Below are 6918 nucleotides of genomic sequence, written 5' to 3'. Positions count from 1 at the left end.
TGAGGGAAAGGCAGAGAGAGAGAGAGAGAGAGAGAGAGAGAGAGAGAGAGAGAGAGAGAGAATCTCAAGATTAATGTGGAGCTTGAACCCATGAACTATGAGATCATGACCCAAGCCAAAATCAAGAGTCAGATGCTCAACTGATTGAGCCACCCGGGCACCTTATCTTGTGGGTATTTTAAAAATCCATTTTATCTCAGTGTTGTTTTGATTTGTATTTCCCTTATGATAAGTGACACTGAGCGGTCAGAGTCGCTGAAATGAACATATCAAGAGAATGTATATGCTGGCGAGAATGTGGAGAAATGGGCACCCTCCTACACTGTTGGTGGGAATGTAAATTGGTGCAGCCTCTCTGGAAAACAGTGTGGAGGTTCCTCAAAAAACTATCGATAGAACTCCCCTATGACCCAGCAATAGCACTGCTAGGGATTTACTCAAAGGATATAGAAGTGCTGATGCAGAGGAGCACATGTACCCCAATGTTCATAGCGGCACTTTCTACAATAGCCAAATCATGGAAAGAACCTAAATGTCCATCACCTGATGAATGGATCAAGAAGATGTGGTATGTATATACAATGGAGTATTGCATGGCAATGAGGAAGAATGATATATGGCCATTTGTCAGAAAGTGGATGGATCTCGAGGGTGTCATGCTAAGCAAAATAAGTCAGGCAGAGAAGAACAAATATCATATGTTCGCACTCATAGGTCTAACAGGAGAAACCTAACAGAGGACAATAGGGAGAGGAAGGGGGAAAGAGAGCTGGGGAGAGTGAGGGACACAAATCATGAAAGACTACTGAATACTGAAAACAAACCATGAACTGAAGGAGGAGAGGGAGGGAGGGAGAGGGGTGATGTTCCTAGTGGGGGGCACTTGGGGTGAAGCACTGGGTGTATTATGGAAACCAATTTGAAAATAAACTATTTTCCATTAGGTCTCTCTTGTTTTCCTGCTAGACCTATGAGTGCAAACATATAGTTTCTGTCCAGGGGGAACGGAGGAGGGAGAGAGAGTTGGGGAGAGAGAGGGAAGCAGAACTTGAGAGACTATTGAATGCTGAGAATGAACTGAGGGTTGGGGGGAGGGGGAGGGGGGAAGAGAGGTGGTGGTGATGGTGGAGGGCACTTGAGGGGAAGAGCACTGGGTGTTGTATGGAAAACAATTTGACAATAAAATATTTAAAAATATAAATTGAAATGAGCTGAATCCAAAAAGAAAAAAAAAAGAAAATAAACTATTTTAAAAATCCATTCTATAATAGTACTTTGTAAGTTGGAGTGGCTTAACGGTCCTTCTGATGTGGTGCAAATGTCTTTAGTATTTTTCCCAATAACCCATGATTCAGTCTTATTATGAGAGGAATATCAAATTCCAATAATGAGGTACCTTAAAAATCCTGACCTGTACTCCCCCAAACTATCAAAGGCATCAAAAATAAGGAAAGTCTATGAAACTCTCACAGCCAAGAGTAGCCAAAGGAGATGAGACAAATAAATTCAACATCGTATCCTAAATGGGATCTTGGAACAGAAAAAGGACATTAAGCAAAAACTAAGAAAATCTGAATAAACTATTCATATTAGTTAATAATAATAATGTATCAATATTGGCCCATTAATTATAACAAATGTACCACAATTATGTAAGATGTGAATAATAAGAGAAACTGGGTGCAGGGTAGTATATGGGAATTCTGTATTATCTTGTCAATTTCTCTATAATTACAAAACTGGTCTAAAAATGAAGTCAATTTAAAAATCCTAGGGTATCTATTTTAAAAAAACTACCAAAACTAATAACCAATTGGGAAGTTGGCAAGATAGAAGGTTGCATGCTATAGGATTAACTTATCAGGCTTGAGATATTCAAACCCTATACATGCCAGAAAACAGATGGGCTTTTGACAGACTCTGAGGAGACAAGCTCTAAGTTCTTAGAATATCTTGCCTGATGAGTGTCCTTGTTACAGACTCTCTTGCCCAGCAAGAAACCAGATGCAGAATTGAATATGAGAGGCTAACGTCTGGGAGGAGATAAGAGCCCTGAACAGGGGTTTCATCTCTATTTACTGAGCTCACAAGATACTACCCACATGGTGAATGTTAAGAAAACAAGATCTTATACACATGGTCAGGGAGAAAACAAAACAATCAGACAGTAATCATTAACTTGTGTGTGTAAGAAGCAAAGGGTCTGGGGGTCTAGTGGAGTTTGTGATCAAAGTACAATAGTATATTGGCAGCAGTTGGAAAGTAATGTCCTACAAATGATAAAACAAGTTTCTTGTGATCCCACTACAATATCCTGCTAACTAACCTCGGACGCCTTCCCCCTATGGTGGCAAATTTCCACCCTAAGCTTTTTTCTAACCCATTTATGTAAGTAGAACCTATATCTCCACATATCCTTGTACACCTGGGACCTTGGGCCACGCCAGAGTTTCTCCTAATAATGTGATTTATGGTAGAGACCATGGGCCATGCTGTATCATTTTTGTCTCTGGAGAGACTGAAGAGATTGAGTAACTATGGTCAGTCAGATTTTCCATTCTTACATTACCGACTTCCACAAAATAAATCCTGGACACCAAAGCGTATGTGAAGCTCCTCTGGTTGGCCATTCTTTATACATGTTGTCACATGTCACAGCTGGGAGAATCAAGTGCTGTTCATTGACTCCACTTGAAGAGTATGAATCTCATTTCTGGTCTTTATATGCCTTTTTCCTTTGCTGATTTTAATATATAACTTTTCACTGTAATAAACTGTAATGGTGAGTAGAATTGCTTTTCTGAGTTCTCTGAGTTCTTCCAGTGAATCATCAAACCTGATGGTGGTCTTGGGAACCCCCAACACAAAGGTCAACAGGTCAACATAAAAAAATCAGTTGTATTTGTATGTAGGAGCAATGAACAGCTGTAAAGTGAAACTTCAAACACAACCCCATTTACAATAGCAACCCCAAGCATAAAATATGTAGGAATAAGTTTTACAAAAATACATTCAGGCACATAGACCCAAACACAAACTTTTGCTAAATAATTCTGGAATTTCCATTTCATTCTCCTTTTTTTCATTTCACTCTTTTTTTTATAGATTAAATTATTTGATTCCATATTTTCCTCTATATTCTAAAACACGTTAGTCATAGTTATTTCAATATCTCTCTCTGGTCACTCAATATCTGGATCATTCATGGGACTATTTCTATTGCCTGAGGTTTTTCTCTTTTGCTTTTTTGATCAATTGGACTGTTTCTTGGCATTTCTGCTGTGTTTTTATTAAATGGATGTTGTGTGCAATGAATTGTAGGGTCTCTGGTTGTTTTGCTGAAGAACGAATTGTCTTTGGGAAGTCAAATAGCATATTGGCAGAGTCTCATGATGCAGTTGGTGGGAAGTGGACAATTTGGACACATTTCCTTTCAGTGTTTGCAGGTTGCTTTGCTTCATAGTACTTCTAATTATAGTACATTTATTTTGAACCATTTCTCTGTACTTCAGAGCCCAAGGAAGCTATAAAAGTCACCATAAAATTTGAAAATCGGAGACATATAGAAAAAGGGTCTAATAGACACCAATAGACATTCTGTATGATGTCATCTTCATTTCTCTTTCCAGGACAAATGTAAGAGGCTCATTACCCAGGACCCAGATCTGAACTTCTTTGAACACATTTCCTAATGAACCTGGACACTGTTATGAAGCATGCCTTCAGTCACTGGGTAGTGCCCAAGTGAATAGGTCAGTGACTAAGAGACGGATAAACTCTTTTACCCTCAGCTATTTCATCCATTAGCATGCTGCTCCATTTTTTCTTTTCTAATGTCTCCAAATTCTACCTGGAAGCAGTGTTTAACAAAAACAAAATCATCCACCTTGGCCAACACACTTCCCTGCATCACCAGCTTGGTTTATAAATTCAGCTATCGGGGTGCCTAGATGGCTCAGTCAGTTAAGCATCTGACTTGGGCTCAGGTCATGATCTCATGGTCCATGAGTTGGAGCCCCACGTCAGCCTCTGTGCTGACAGCTTGGAGCCTGCTTTTGATTCTGTGTCTCTGTCTCTCTCTGCCCCTCCCCTGCTCATGCTCTGTCTTTCTCTCTTTCTCAAAAATAAATAAAGATATAAATTCATCCATTGAAACCTCCGTTTTAGGGACGCCTGGATAGCTCAGTCAGTTAAGCACCTGACTCTTGACTTCGGCTTACGTGATGATCTCACAGTTCCTGAGATTGAGCTCCAAGTGGGGCACTGTGCTGACAGCATGGAGCCTGCTTGGACTTTCTCTCTCTCTCTCTCTCTCTGCCCCTCCCTTGCTTGCTCTTTCTCTCTCAAAATAAATAAACATTTTTTAAACCTCCATTTTAATAAATATTCTCTAGTGGCCAATGAGCACGCAGGTTTGTCTTGGGTTTTACATTGCCTGAAACTTGCATAAAACAACCAGTTGCCATAATGATGAGACGTTAATGCCAATGATGGATGCTTCTTCAGTTATGGTTGGACAAAATGTAGCATACAGGTAGTTCTCAAGAAATAAATGGTAGCTGGGGCATCTGGGTGGCTCAGCTGGTTAAGTATCTGACTTCAGCTGAGGTCATGATCTTGTCATTCATGAGTTCGAGCCCCGCATCGGGCTCAGGCAGAGCCGGCTTCCTATCCTCTGTCTCCCTCTCCCTCTGCCCCTTCCCCCACACACTCTCTCTCCCCAAAATAATATAAAACATTAGAGTTAAAAAAAAAAAGAGGGTCACCTGGGTTGCTCATCCAGTTAAGCCTTTGACTTCGGCTAGGTCATGATCTCATGGCTCATGGGTTAGAGCCCTGCATGGGGCTCTGTGCTGACAGCTCAGAGCCTGGAACCTACTTCAGATTCTGTGTCTCCCTCTCTTTTTGCACCTCCTCTGCCCACACTCTGTCTCTCTCTCAAAAATAAATAAACATTAAAAACAATTTTTTAAGAAATGGTAGCTAAACTTGAAGCAGGGCAGGGCCAGTTATAGAATCCCAAACTCTTGAACGCCAGCCAGGGTTCTATCCATGAGCCACCCCTATGTCTCCGCAGGAATCCCCCAAATTCCCATCAATGGTCACTCCACTCAGACCCCCAGCCTGAGCAGATTCCTTTCTCTGTGCAGGAAAAGGGGAGTTGCTGGTCCAGCATCCATCTTCCCAAGCACTGTGTAAGCTCTGCCATCTGGTGGCTATTCAAGAGATTACAAGCAATAGAGAAGATGACAGAAACAGACATTTGCAAAAAGAAAGCACTACATTTTGTGAATGAGCTTCTGGAAAGGGTTTGGCCTCAAAGCGAACAGTTATGCTGTTTACGCTTACTGTTTACACTGTAGTGGAACCGATAAGTGTAAATGGATTCAACCCTTAGGGAAACCAACAGAGACTATGTGCCTTTCAAAAGCCTTAGAAATGCTCATGTTCTTTGATGGAGTCATTCTACTCCTGGCAGTTTATCCTAAGGAAGGATTATTGCTTCAGGGCATTGATGGAAAAGGCACAATGACTAGGGTCATCCGGATATAGGGATGTCTGAGTGCAGAAATCCATGAGAAGTAGCTGGGAACCAGACCTCTGGCCCCACCCAGGCTGAGCTGGGCATCAAGAACGGGTGGATGGAGAAAAAGAGACCTGGAAACATAGTCATCTGGGATGCACAGTGGGGCTTCAGAGACTGGGAGACTAGGCTGTTCTTTCCAGGCAAATGGGAGCCCACTGGACTCAGCTGAGCCACCAACCAAGCCTAGATCTGCCCAGTCCAGCAGGCTTGCAGAGTAATTCCCAACCCTATTTGGTAAAGAAAGCCTTTGGGAAGAGATAAAACCATTTTCAATACCCTCAGCTGGGCCAGGTGAAAAGAGTGACCATAAGGTGCAACAGCTGGTGGGCAGTGGGAATGGCTGGGAGCGATTGGCACATGGCTGTGCATGGTGACCGTGGGTCTTAAAGCATGCCAGGCACTATGCCAGGGCCTTACACCAGACTCTCATCACAAATATGAAGTAGATCCTCTTATTAATATCCATTTAAGGAAAAGAAAACAGAGTCCTAGATAGTTGAAGTGATTTGCTTAAGGTCATACAACAGATTTAATTGAGCTGGAACTAGGTAACATATTCAGTCATTCCACAAACACCAAGCACCTGCCCTGTACGTGGATTATGCCAGATGTCCTGGTGATGTCCTGCCCTCCAGAAGCTCACAGACATAGAGTGTGGGGAGGGAAAGGGGTGTCAAGGAGCCATCCGGAGGGACATGAGGCTGGCAGAAGGAAAAATATGAGCCCTGAACATGAACAACACAGGCACTAAGATGCGAAGTAGCGTAGCAGAGGAGGGAACAGAGGGCTGGACAACTTCAAGCTATGTAAAGTGTGTAGCAAGAGGTAGAGAACGGAAGCTGGAGAGGTAGAAGGAAGAGGAGTCACAGAGGACCCTCAGTGTGGCCATCTACTGGCTGCTCAGGATATTGCAGGCACAATAGAAAGAAAATTATAATAGCTGATGCTTTGAGCGTTTACTATATGTTTTCTGTACATATATGAACTCATTTACTCTTCACCACAACCATATATGATGGGCATTGTGTTGACTTGATTTTCAGCTTCAGACACTGAAGCACCTTTGTTACGAACTTGCCTAATATCACACTAATATAAAGTAACCCTCAGCTTCCAGGTAAAAACCAGCAGCACCACCACCACATCACTGTTTGGGTTTGAGGGAAGGCCCTTCCCAGTCTCTTGCTCCAGCTTGTTATCTCTTGGGGTCTGGAAGATGCATCCCTCAGCTTCTCCCCATCCCTCCCTCTCCTCCTCCCCCCTGACCCTTTCCCTACTTTGTCAGCACCTGTGCTCACCACCCCCATCCCACATGCCCAAGCTCATGGCCA

Source organism: Suricata suricatta, chromosome 8 (genome assembly GCF_006229205.1).
Source record: "Suricata suricatta isolate VVHF042 chromosome 8, meerkat_22Aug2017_6uvM2_HiC, whole genome shotgun sequence".
NCBI classification, from domain to species: Eukaryota; Metazoa; Chordata; class Mammalia; order Carnivora; family Herpestidae; genus Suricata; species Suricata suricatta.
Note: the sequence above shows the minus strand (reverse complement) of the source record.